General features: G+C 37.7%; 1 pseudogene; it reads left to right on the forward strand.

Annotated features, from left to right (window-relative positions):
* The first annotated feature begins 306 nt into the window (after positions 1-306).
* Positions 307-1,961, forward strand: LOC140532211 (guanine nucleotide-binding protein G(i) subunit alpha-3 pseudogene; annotated as a pseudogene).
* The last annotated feature ends 11,941 nt before the right edge of the window (positions 1,962-13,902 follow it).

Genomic DNA, 13,902 nt, shown 5'->3' on the forward strand with positions numbered 1-13,902 from the left:
GGGTTTAAATTGCATTGAAATCAGAAAGGAAAAATACTGGGGAAATTAGTCATTGCTGTCAATATCCATGTTAGCCACTAGAGGTCACTGGCAGCAATGCAAAGAGTATGAGTTTTTTAAGTTGTCATGTCAAGTCTTATTCTTAGTTTTGTGAATCCTAAATTTGGGTTTGGTCATTCCACTGCTACAAACTTTCCATTATCAAATACATTATTATTAGTAGTGATACAGGCATCACTACTCAACATGGAATTTTTTTTTAATCGAAGTCCAAATCTGGTGCCACATCACTTTGTGAAGGTAACCATGGCCTTTTGGAGGCTATGGTAATGAACACAAGTTTTTCCAGGTCATTAAAAAACAAACAAAAACATGGACTTTTATTGGCATGTGAATTGGCAACAAATCTCTAAATTATAGGCTTGAAGAATTGACTGGAGACACTGAGAGTGTTTTACCCACTTACACGTAGATAATAAGTGTAGGACTGGATATCACCCAGAGGAAAATGTTGTGCTTTCAGAAAGCACCTCTTATTGGGCAACTGGCACCTGCAGAAGAACCCCTGACCACTGAAATTTATAAGGTTAACACTGGACTGGAAGGGTACATATTCCAATCTCAATTTTTGTGATATGGGCTCAGTGAAGGATACACAACACAGAAGAGGCATCTGGAGAACTGAGGTCTAGTTTTGTGGCTTACTGAGGCAAATGCATGTTCTTTGTTGTTACGTACTTGTAGCTGCCATGGCTACTGGGGTGAGAGGAGAGGAGCTTTCTTCCTACTTACCAAGGGAAAGCTTGTAGAATCTTAAGTGGTGTGTGTGTGTGTGTGTGTGTGTGTGTGTGTGTGTGTGTGTGTGTGTGTGTGTGTGTGTGCGTGTGTGTGTGTGTGTGTGCCCTTGAGAGAGAGACAGAAAAAGAAAAAAAAGAGGAGGAAGAGGAGAGATGGAGATGGAAAAAAGAGAGAAAAAATGAGGGAGAGGGAGAGAAGGGAGAGGGAAAGGTAGAGGGGGAGGAACAGGACCTTGCTCCTCTACTTATATAGCCTACTATGTGAGAGACCTTTTCTGGCTCTGTCCCCAGTCATCTTTAATATGATTTCCCTTCCATTCCCTAGTCATTGGTACCAATAATGACTAAGAGAGTGGCCAGAGAGATGAAGCCATTGCAGCTCAGTGCTGGCAAATCTAGTACAAGCATTATCATGAAACAAATTGAAAATCATCCCTAGATGGCTAGTTAGAGAACGACTGCAAATGCTATAGAGTAAGTGCTGTAGGATGACTAAAGAAGCTTCTAGAGTTGAGGATACTCAGCAATTGTCTGTTTCAACTGGTTGTTGTTTTTCATCCTTCATTTTGAAAGGACCAATGACATCACATGTGATGTCTTGACAGTTTTAACTAGTACTGCTGAAGTGGGGAGGGGATCATGACCCCAGAACTAGAAGGAGGAATTGAACAGTTACAGTAAGATTCTATTGTGCGAGCCTGCTTCTTCAGGTCAAGGGAATATTATTTCAATGATTCAGCATCATATTACTTAAATGACTTAGATGGACTGCCCCAAAGCCAACCAAATTCTAACTCAATAAGATGTCTTCCAGATGAGAGTAAAAACCGCAGGTATAGGGGGAGACTCATTTCATTTTCAAAGACCGGTACTTCAAGATGTTTGATGTGGGTTGGTCAGCAAGCTGAATGAAAACAGTGGATACTGTTTAGAAGGTATGAGAGTGATTATGGCCTCAGCATACCTGAAGATGAAGAGATAAACAGAATGCAGCAAAGTATGAAACTGTTTCTTAGCATTTGTAACAACACATGGCTTTCAAAGATCATTCTCTTCCTGAACAAAAAAGGCCTTTCTGAAGAAAAATTAAGGAAACCCACCAACTCTCTATATCCAGAGTATACTGGTTTAAAAATATATGAAATAGCCATATATATTCAGTGACAACTGAAGTTTTTTTTATTTGTCAATTAATGAAAATATGTCTTTTTTAAAATAATGCCTTCTTCCCTCCCTTGAAAAAGAAAGAAAACCAAAACACTTGTAAGAAATAGATATAGTTAAGTAAAACAGATGCCTGCATTGGCCAAGTCATGTCTCACTCTACACCCTGAGTCCATCACCTTTCTATTAGGAGAAGGATAGCAAGCTTCATCAATTCATTGTCCACTGAAAGACCTAAACGAAAGGGAAAATACCAAGGGTATCTGGACCCACTTTACCTGGGCCATTGACATCAACAACGTGCAGTTTGCTTTCGATGATGGTGTAGATGTCATCATTAAAAACTACTTAAAGGAATATGACTGGAAGTGAAGGCAACGTTGGTAAAAGTTCTAATCATATGGAATGTTGAGAAGTAAGATTCTTTTGCTGTCCCATGGGACAACAGCTAGTGTGAAGGGGATAGGTTGACGGCAGCATGCATAATCTGAACATACTTCAGCACAATCTTCTGTAATAGGGTTCTGTTCATTGGCATGTCGTGCTGAAAGAAGACACTAGATATGGAACAGCTCTAAAGTGTGATTATCACAATTGGAATTTCATAATCTCAGATACTTTTAGCTGTTATGAATTTGAGATGTTACATTCCAGAACTTCAATATGTACCTTATGTTTTGTTTTTCCTCTTTTAAAAAACTACCACTAGTCCATTTTAAAAGTTTTTCCTTCAAAGTGTATAACTTTTCTAAATTTTATTTCTTTATTTGTTAAATAATTTTATTTAAAAATAAAATTTAAGAAACTCTACAACTATGCACATGATGTGACCAGATCATCTGAAATTAGTCTGCTTAGTAGAAACTCTTTGTTTTTAACTTGGCATGGTCAGACTTTAATATTACCACCACTACTTAAAAGTTCTTTTGAGTTATTGTGACTGTCACTGGAATTTTTGAATGAAGATTATGCTATCATACTCTTCAAAGTACCATAATAATTTCTAAGAGACAATAAATGTTAGAGATATTTTTCCCCCTATACCGTCACTCTTTAGTGCTGAGTCACAGTACATGCTCATCCTCATGGAGCTACATGGGAAGTATTCCAGACCAGCAGATCAGGAGGTTGCCCTGATTACTCCCTTAATGTGTTCCCCTAATATACTTCCCTCATACAAATTGAATTTCTAGCTAATCCAAGCTCTTATACTGTATTCTTCTGCCTCCATGGATCTATACAGGCATTATCCAATGCTTAGGACACCTTCCCTCCTGCCATCAAAATTCTCTCTCATCAAAGCTGACCCAACTCAGATACAACTTCCTCCATGTTGAAACCTTTCATCTGGATGAGAGAGATTTCTCCTTTCTTATTTTCTTAGAGCCCTTTGTCTGGGCCTTTCCTTTCCACTTATCACATTCTACATTGTTTGTGTACATGCCTAAGTTCCGTGATGGCAAGACAGGGCCATTTTTCTCCTCTGTATCCCTGATTCCCAGCACAGTGTTTGCCACATAATTAACACTTAAATATGAATTGAGGCCACTTGAATAGGTTCACTTATTTACAAAGTTGACTTAATGACAAAGTGTATCAGAGTTCTTTTTTCTTCTACATTTATTAATTTGTTTTCAATTTTCAACATTCACTTCCATAAGTTTTAGATTTTCTCCCCCTCCCTCCCCAAGATGGCATGCAATCTAATATGGTTTCTATACATGCTTTCCTATTAAATACATCTACAAATCAGTCATATTGTATAGAAGAATTATAACAAATGAGAGAAACCAGGAGAAAACCAAAACAAAACACAATGAAATGTAACAAAAAAAAAAAAAAAGATTCTGCTTCATTCTGCATTCTGATTCCATAGTTCTTTCTCTGGATGTGGATGCCATTTTGCATTATGAATCCTTTGGAAATGTTTTAGATCCTTGCCTTGCTGAGAAGGGCTAAGTCTATCAAAATCAGTCCTCGCACACTACAGGTGTTATTGTGTACAATATTTTATTGGTTATGCTCACTTCATTCGACATCAGTTCATAGAAGTCTTTCTAGGTTTTCCCAAAGTCTACCTGTTCATTGTTTTTTAGAGAACAACAGCATTCCATTATATTCATATATCACAACTTGCTCAGCCATTCACCAACTGATAGACATCCCCTAGATTTCCAGTTCTTGGCCACCACAAAAAGAGCTCCTATAAATATTTTTGTACATGTGGGTCCTTTTCCCATTTTATAATCTCTTTGGAATATAGCCCTGGAAGCAATATTGCTGGGTCAAGGGATATGTACATTTTTATAGCCCTTTGGGCATAGTTCCAAATTGCTCTCCAGAGTGGTTAGATCAGCTCACAGGTACACCAACAAACAGTGTTTCAACTTTCCCCCATCTTCTCCAACGTTTATCATCTTCCTGTTTTGTCATGTTAGCCAATCTGATAAGTGTGAAGCGGAACCTCAGAGTTGTTTTGATTTGCATCTCTCTAATCAATAGTGATTTAGAGCATTTTTTCCATATGACTATAGATAGTTTTAATTTCTTCCTCTGAAACTGCCTGCTCATGTCCTTTGACTATTTATCAGTTGGGGAATGGCTCGAATTCTTATAAATTTGACTCAGTTCTATATATTTTAGAAATGATATCTTTATCAGAGACACTAGTTGTAAAAATTCTTTTCCACTTTTCTGGTTCTCTCCTAATCTTGGTTGCATTGGCTTGGTTTTGCACAAGAGTTCTTGAACCAGGTGATAAAGCTGTATATATCTGTGATGGCATTTGTTCTTAATGTTATTACTTTTGAATGTTAGGAGTCCTACTATAAGGCTTGGACTGGCTAAAAACAAACAAACAACCAAGCAAAATTCCCCCAAATCCATGTAGTTGTTTTTCTTTTCAGCTTTGGAAGAGAGGAAGCTAACTTGAGATCAGAACTGGAGGGGAGGCCTTTCTCCTGCAGAGGGATTTTTGGGGAAGATATCTCAATAAAAGGAAAAAAGGGTGGTAGCACTTTCTTTCCTGATAAGATATAGAGCAGCAACCACCTGAAGAAGTGCCTTAAATTCAACAACAACCAAAACAAAGCCAACAGCAGTGGCAGCAACGCCAGCCATATACTTCACTTGTCCATTTGGAACAGTGTTTTCCAGGTATTGTCCAAGAACCCCTTGGGGTCCTCAAGACCTTTTCAGGGGATCGTGGATGTCAAAACTATTTTCATAATAGTAATAAGACTTCTAATTTCCAATATGGAAAATATTGACAGACATTAAGCCACAAAAGCAAAAGCTTTTTGTGTGGAGGCCCTCAATTTTTAGAACTTAAAGGGATTCTGAAACCAAAAGGTTTGGGAGCCACTGGTTTTGAGTTCTGCTCTTGGGGTTTCACTTCATGTCACTATCACCAGTTACCCTTTTTCCCTCTATCCAGTCCTGAACTCAGTATCTTCTCCTTCCACTCTGGGAAGAAGTAAGACTTAGAGTCTTTGTGGCCAAGGTCTTTTTGTCTTACCGAAAAGTTGTTACAATCTCATCAAAATAAGACTAGAACCATTATCTCTTGGAAAGATAGAATCAGAAGACCTGGGTTTGGATCTCAGCTTTGCTTTGCGCTGTTGTGTGGCCTTGGACAAATCATTTGACCTCTTAAACCTCAGTTTTCTTATCTGTAAAATGAGTGGGTTGGAGTTGATGTTCTAAATTTCCTTTAAGCTATAAATCTATGATCCTCTGAGCCACAGAATCTTGGAACTAGAAAGGACTTTAGAAATAATTTAATCTTTAGGCACGCCATTTCCATTTTACAAATGAAGAACATAGATATACCTAACATGGCACAACTAGTTAATGGCAGAGGTGGGACAAGAATCTAATTCTCTTGTTCCCAAATATAATGTTCTTTAAAAAGGAAAAATACTTGCAATACAACTTTATTATGATGTAAATGTAAGAGGATTGGGAATGACAGTAACAAATACTATTCACTGCTCAGTATTGTGATGGGACTGCAACAGTCTTACATTTGAAATTTGATGGTCCAAAACAGCTAACTATACACATCCTATATCAGGGGTGACTCATGGTTTCTATTTTATTCCATAACTAAGAAGAACATGTGCTTCATCTTTGGGATACTGAGGGCTTCATAGTGAATGTGATATCACAGGATTAACTGTTCCCTATAAAATTACACCTCTGACTCTGGACTCTAGCTTTATTCCCTTGCAATTAGCCAATCAATAAACATTTATTATATTATTACCATGTGACTGGCATTCTGCTGTGTCATCATCTTCATCAGAAAGTTCAGTTGTCTGAATAATCTGTAAATCCTCCTCATCCTGAGTTGCCAGGGTTGGATCTATGACAGCCTCTGGAGGTGCAAGGGTAGGCATAGCAATGATCTCCAAATTAGTTTCTCCAATAAACTTTCTAGCCAGCTAAAAAAAGGACTTCTCCACATTGTCATTACATCTGAATAAATAAATAAATAAATCCTAAGATTTAGGAGTCTTCTTTCTATGAAAGTAAATGACTTTTGCCTTAACTTTTCTGTCCCCCTTGTTGCTATACAACACTATAGGGAAATTTTCACACACTCTTTCCAGATTTCTATGACAGTTAGGCACATTCTTTTTTTTTTAATAGTATTTTTTCCCAATTATATGTCAAGACAATTTTTAGTGTTCAGTTAGATACATTCTTATAAATAACAATGTTTCAACAAACGTTATAATGACAGACTGAGATTGGATGTAACAATTATCTCTGTCTGCCAAATTTCTCTCAGTCTCTTTGTATAGAGTACAAAAGAGTACAAAAGTGAATTTCATAGGGCCTCTGTTAGTATGAAACACCCAAAGAGGTTATAAACTTCTTGTATTCATGAGTCAAGTGACAGATATGATTTCCCCCTCAGTATCTTCATCACCAACTAATAAAACTTTGAATTGAACTTGGGATTCTCTTTGGGTGGCCATCATGATGGTTTCTCTTTCACCTGCCTGCCCACCTTCCCTTCCCACTTGGGCCATTCCTGTGGCTTCCAAGTCCTGAAAACTCATCTGTGGTCACAACTTCCTCACATGTTGTCTCCTTAAGAAGAAGGTAAGCTTATTAAAAGCAAAGACTGTCTCTCTTTTCTACTTATATCCCCAATGCTTAGTAAAGTGTCTTGCACATGGTAAATACTTAATAAATGATTTTTTCCTTCTATCTATCTCTATCTGTCTGTCTATCTATCTGTCTATCTGCCTATTTATCTATCTCTTTCATTCACTGCTTCACATTTAGAGAGATAGAAGGTGAGAAAAATTATTATTAACTACTCCAACTGCATAATAAAAAACCAGTGATTTCAATTTAGTCTTTACCAAGGTTGTATCTGAACATGTCTTTTTCCCAAGGATATCAGCTTTCAGGGACAGTGAATGGAAAACCAATTCACCTTCTCCGTGCTGTGCTATACTAACAGAATTTATAGCCACCTTTTTGTAGCCTTCTTACACCAGATGGATAAATTGCATTCATATAATACAGTTTTACCTGAGCTTCTAAAAAGAGACGTGTAAAAGGACCCGTTGAACTTGAAACAGATTGCCAGTATCTATGGGAAACTGATTTTGAACATAGCAGTCTGCTTAGCTACCAGGCCGTATGTTTAAAGGAAAATGTCATCTCTGCAGTGGTAAGGTTGACTGAATTTTCTTTTCTTTTTTTTTAACAGAATTTTTTTTATTTAGTATTTTAATTTTCTCCAGTTACATGTAAAGACAACTTTTAACATTTATTTTAAAAACTTTGAGTTCCAAATTCTATTCCTTCCTCCCTTCCCATCCCCCCTCATTGAGATGGCAAGCAATTATAGGTTATAAATGTGGAGTCACTCAAAACATATCAATAATAATCATGTTGTGAAAGAAAACATAGACCCCAAACTCAAGAAAAATAAAGTAAAAAAGTATGTTTTAATCTGTATGCAGAAACCATCAATTCTTTCTCTGGGGATAGATAGCAATTTTCATCTTAAGCCCTTTCAAGTTGTCTTGGATCATTGAATTACTGAGAACAGCTAAGTCATGGACACTTGATCATCTTACACTTTGCATCAGCCCATGCAAGTCTTTCTAGGTTTTTTTTTGAGAGCATCCTGTTCATAATTTCTTACAGAACAATAGTATTCCATTGTAATCACATACCACAACTTGTTTAGCCATTTCCCAATTAATGGCATCCACTAAATTTCTAATTCTTTACCCCCAGAAAAGAGCTGCTATAAATATATTTGTACATATAGGTCCTTTCCCTTTTTGGAATACAGACCTAGTAGTGGCATAACTAAGTCAAAGGGTGCATATAGTTTTATAGCCCTTTGGGCAATAGTTCCAAATTTCTCTGCAGTATGGTTGAATCAGTTCACAAATCCATTAACAGTGCAATTATGTTTCATTTTTCCCGTATCTTCTCCAACATTTGTCATTTACCTTTTCTGTTCTATTGGCCAATCTAATAGGTATGAGATAATATCTCAGAATTGTTTCAATTTGCATTTCTTAGTGAATATAGAGTATATTTTTTATATGGTTATAGATAGCTTTGATTGCTTCATCTGAAAACTGATCACATCTTTTGGTCACTTATTATTTTTTATAAATTTGACACAGTTCTCTATATATTTGATGAATGAAGCCCTTGAGAAACTTACTTCAAAATTTTTTTCACAATTATTATTGCTAAATATATTTCTCTCCACTCTATTTTCTCCATTATCTTCCTCCTTTTACTCTGTCCCTCCTGAACCCTGACTCCCCAATCAGCCCCCTTTCTATCATCACCCCTCCCCTTCACTTATCCCTTCCTCTCCTACTTTTCTGTAGGGTAAGATAGATTTCTATACCCAATTGCATGTGCATGTTATTCCCTCTTTCAGTCAGTTCTGATGAGAGGAAGGTTTACTCACTCCCCCTCATTTCCCCCCTCTTCCTCTCCATTGTAAAAGTTGCCTCTCTTATGTGATATAATTTACCCCATTCTACCTCTCCCTTTCTCTTGGTACATTCCTCTCTCACCCCTTAATTTTATTTTTTAGATATTATCCCTTCATATTCAACTCACACCTGTGCCCTCTGTCTACATATATTCCTTCTAACTACCCTAATAATGAGAAAAGTCTTATGAATGACAAATATCATCTTCCTATGTAGGAATGTAAACAGTTTAAATTTATTAAGTCTCTTATGATTTCCCTTTCCTGTTTACATTTTCATACTTCTCTTGAGTTTTGTATTTGAGAGTCAAATTTTCTACTCAACTCTGGTCTTTTCATCAAGAATGCTTGAAAATCCTCTGTCTTATTGAATGTGCATTTGCTCCCCTGAAGGATTATACTCAGCTTTGCTGGGTAGGTGATTTTTGGTTTTAATCCCAGTTCCTTTGACTTCTAGAATGCCATGTTCTAAATCCTCTAATCCTTTAACACAGAAGCAGTTAAATCTTGTGTTATTCTGATTTTGTTTCCAAAATACTTGAATGGTTTTTTTCTGGCTGCTTGCAGCATTTTCTCCTCCACCTGGGAACTCCAGAATTTGACTATGACATTCCTGGGAGTTTTATTTTGGGATATCTTTCAGGAGGTGATTAGTGGATTCTTTCAATTTCTATTTTATCCCCTGCTTCTAGAATACCAGAGCAGTTTCCTTTGATAATTTTTTGAAAGATGATGTTCAGGCTCTTTTTTATATCATGGCTTTAAAGGTAGTCTAGTGGTTTTTAAATTATCTTTTCTGGATCTATTTTCCAGGTCAGTTGTTTTTCCAGTGAGATATTTTACATTGTCTTCTATTTTTTCACTCTTTTGGTTTTGTTTTATTATTTCTTAATTTCTCATGAAGTCATTAGCTTCCATTTGCTCTATTCTAATTTTTAAGGAATTATTTTCTTCAGTGAACTTTTGGACCTCCTTTCCTATTTGGCTAGTTCTTCTTTTTAAAGCATTCTTCTCCTCATGTTTTTTGGGACCTATTTTACAATTTGGCCTAGTCAGTTTTTTTATTTTTATTTATTTATTTTTACTTTTCAATATTCATTTCTTCAAAATTTTGAGTTCCAAATTTTATCCGTCTCTTCCCTCCCCCACCCCACAACACCTTGCATTATGATTGCCCCTTCCCTCAATATGTCCTCCCCTCTATCACACCCCTCTCTTTCCTTATCCCCTTCTTCTCTCTTTTCTTGAAGGTCAAGACAGATTTCTATATGCCTTTACCTGTATTTCTTATCTCCCAGTTGTATGCAAAAACAATTCTCAACATTCATTCCTAATACTTTGAATTCCAACTTCTCTCCCTTCCTCTCTCCCCACTCATCCCCACTGAGAAGACAAGTAACTCAATATAGGATGTATAAGTGTAGTTTTGCAAAAGATTTCTATAATAGTCATGTTGTGTAAAACAAACTATATTTCTCTCCAACCTATCCTGCCCCCCATTTATTCTATTCTCTCTTTTGACCTTGTCCCTTCCCAAAAGTGTTTACTTCTGATTGCTCTTTTCTCCCATTTGCACTCCCTTCTATCATCTCCCTCACCCCACTTGACCCCTTCTCCCCTACCCTTCTGTAGTGCAAGATATACTTTCATGCCAAACTCAGTGAGCATGACATTCCCTCAAGCCAAATGTGAAGAGAATAAACTTCCTTTTTCCCTCTGACATCCTCCCTTTTCTCCTCCACTGAAGAAACTTTTTATTGCTTCCTTGATGTGTGATTATTTACCCCATTCCATTTCTCCCTTTCTCTTCCCAATATATTCCCCTCTCACCCCTCAGTATTATTTTATTTTTTTAGGTACCACCCCTTCTTATTCAACTCACCCTGTGTTCTCTATGTGTGTGTACGTGTGTGCGTGCGTGCGTGTGTGTGTGTGTGTGTGTGTGTGTAATCCCTCCAACTACCTAAGTACTGAAAAAAAGTCTCCAGAGTTATAAATATTATCCTTCCATGTAGGAATGTAAACAGTTCAACTTTAGAAAGTCCTTTATGTTTCCTCTTTCCTGTTTACCTTTTTATACTTCTCTTGATTCTTGTGTTTGAAAGTCAAATTTTCTATTCTGTTCTGGTCTTTTCATCAGGAGTGCTTGAAAGTTCTCTATATCATCCAGTGATCGTTTTTTCCCCTTGAAGTATTATACTCGGTTTTGCTGGGTAGATGATTCTTGGTTTTAATCCTAGTTCTTTTGACTTCTGGAATATCATATTCCAAGCCCTTTGATCCCTTAATGTAGAAACTGCCAGATCTTGTGTTATCCTGATTGTATTTCCACAATACTTGAATTGTTTTTTTCTAGTTGCTTGCAATATTTTCTCCTTTACCTGAGAACTCTGGAATTTGGCTACAATATTCCTAAGAGGTTCTCTTTTCGGATCTCTTTCGGGGGGTGATCTGTGGATTCTTACAATATTTGTTTTGCCCTCTGGTTCTAGAATATGAGGGTAGTTTTCCTTGAAAATTTCATGAAAGATAATGTCTAAGCTCTTTTTTTGATCATGGCTTTCAGGTAGTCTCATGATTTTTAAATTGTCTCTCCTGTATCTATATTCCAGGTCAGTTGTTTTTCCAATGAAATATTTCACATTATCTTCTATTTTTTCATTCTTTTGGTTTTATTTTGAAATTTTTTGGTTTCTCATAAATCATTAGCTTCCATCTGTTCCATTCTAATTTTTAAAGAACTATTTTCTTTACTGCACTTTTGAACCTCCTTTTCTATGCAGCTAATTCTGCTTTTTTAAAACATTCTTCTCATTGACTTTTTGGACCTCTTTTACCAGTTGAGTTAGCCTATTTTTAAAGGTATTATTTTCTTGAGCATTTTTTTTTTTTGGATCTCCTTTAGCAAGCTGTTTGACTTGCTTTTCACCCTTTTCTTTCATCTCATTTCTCTTCCCAACTTTTCCTCCACCTCTTTTACTTGATTTTCAAAATCCTTTTTGAGCTTTTCCATTGTGTGAGACCATTGTGTATTTATTTTGGAGGTTTTGGATGCAGAAGCCTTGATTTCCTCGGACAGTATGCATTGTTCCTCCTTATCCAAAAGAGTGGAAGAAAATGCCTGTTCTCCAAGAAAGTAGCCTTCTGTAGCTTTATTTTTCCCCCTTTTTAGGTATTTTCCCAGCCAGTTACTTGAATTTTGAGTCCTCTGGCAAGAGGAGAGTATACTCTAAGGACCTGTAAGTTTTTACTTCCTCCAAGGTGACACAATCTGGTCTAGGAGCAGTCCAAAACTTTTCTGCCCAGAATCTGAGAGTGGAATTCCCTCTCCACAACTGCCTCTGGCTCCACCACACCAGTGCTCCTCCTCACCCCAGGGCCATGCTCAAGGCTGAGATTCAGATCAGCTGCTCAGTTCCCCCAGGGGCTGTAGATAGAGGGCTCCAAAAATGAATGCTGCCTGTGCAGTGTCTGCTGCCAGTGGTCCAGATCACGTTTTCTTCTCTTGGGTGAAGGAGCTTTCTCACTGACCTTTGCAGCTGTTTGTGGCATTTGTGGGTTGAGCAATCTGGGAACTGTTGCTGCTGGGGATTCCCTGCAGCTTATTCTGAGTCCTGTTCCTGCCACATTGCCATGCTGCCCATTCTGGGCTGTGCTCTGCTCTGCGCCTGGTCCAATAGACCTTTCTTGTTGTTCTCCCAGGCTGTCTTGGGCTGGAAATCTCTTTCACTATGTCATTTTGTGTCTTCTGCTGCTCTAGAATTTGTTTAGAGTCATTTTTTACAGGTATTTTATGGGCTATGTTGGGGAGCTTCTATCAGTCTGTCTTTCTACTCTACCATCTTGGCTCCACCTGCTCTTATCTGCTTCCAGGGTGGAGGGCAAACTGTCCTAAGCTTGAGGGGTTTTGTGCAGCTCTTTCCTGATATTCTTCTAGGGACCTGTAAATTTTTAGTTCTTCCAAGGTGGTATGATCCAAGAAGTGTTTACTACTCTCCTTGTCTGTGTTCTAGTCTGTGAGTGATCGCAAACATTCTTTTCTGCTCTGGAACTTTGAGGAGGGTCCCTCTCCACTGTTGCTGCAAGCTGTACTATTTTACTGCTCCTCCTTCCCCTGGGCCTACCACACATGACTGTGATCCAGATCTGCCTACGGGCAAAGCAAGAGTCTTGCCTCAGTGCTGTAAAAATACCCCTGTAATCTCCTGAGTGGTTATCTACCCCATTTATGGGCGAGAGTTCTGGAAGCAGACACTGCTGTGGCTGACTCAGTCACTCACAAGGCCTGCTCTGGGTTTGCTAGTGCCTGCTGGCATGGCACTCCACTCTCACCAAGAGGTGATAGACTTTTCCTACCAACTTCCAAGTTGTCCTGGGCTGGAAATTTGCTTCACTCCATTTTTTTGTGAGTTCTTCTTCTCTAAAATTTGTTTAAAGGTATTTTGAAAGGTTTGGGGGAGAACTCAGGTGAGTCCTTGCCTTTACTACATCATCTTGGCTCTGCCTCTCAAATCTGACCTTTCAAGTCAATAACCTATTGTGCATGTGTTTGAGTATATCGTTAAGTGTAAGTTATGTGTTGGACATATCATATGTGTAAGTTATGTTTTACCCATGTAAAATGTATATATTCACATGGATTGTTTAAACGTATAGATAAATGACTTGAGAGCAGGCACTGATATATATTATTGGAATTTTGCCACTACTTTCTGTGGTGAAATCACTGTGATTTTTGCCTCAGGGGAGCAGGGACTATTAGGCTGTCTGCTCTGTTCTATGATGAGAGAGGGAAAACCAAATTAAAATTATATTATCAACCCCCCAAAATATTACTGATCTAGCAGCATAATTAGTTCAGGTCAAAAAGCTGCTTTCTAGGCTATTTTATCTTAAGTGGGGGAAAGTACCCCTAGTTTGCACCTATCAGTGCTTGGTCTCATTGTGGTT

The sequence above is a fragment of the Notamacropus eugenii genome, chromosome 3 (genome assembly GCF_028372415.1).
Source record: "Notamacropus eugenii isolate mMacEug1 chromosome 3, mMacEug1.pri_v2, whole genome shotgun sequence".
Lineage (NCBI taxonomy): Eukaryota > Metazoa > Chordata > Mammalia > Diprotodontia > Macropodidae > Notamacropus > Notamacropus eugenii.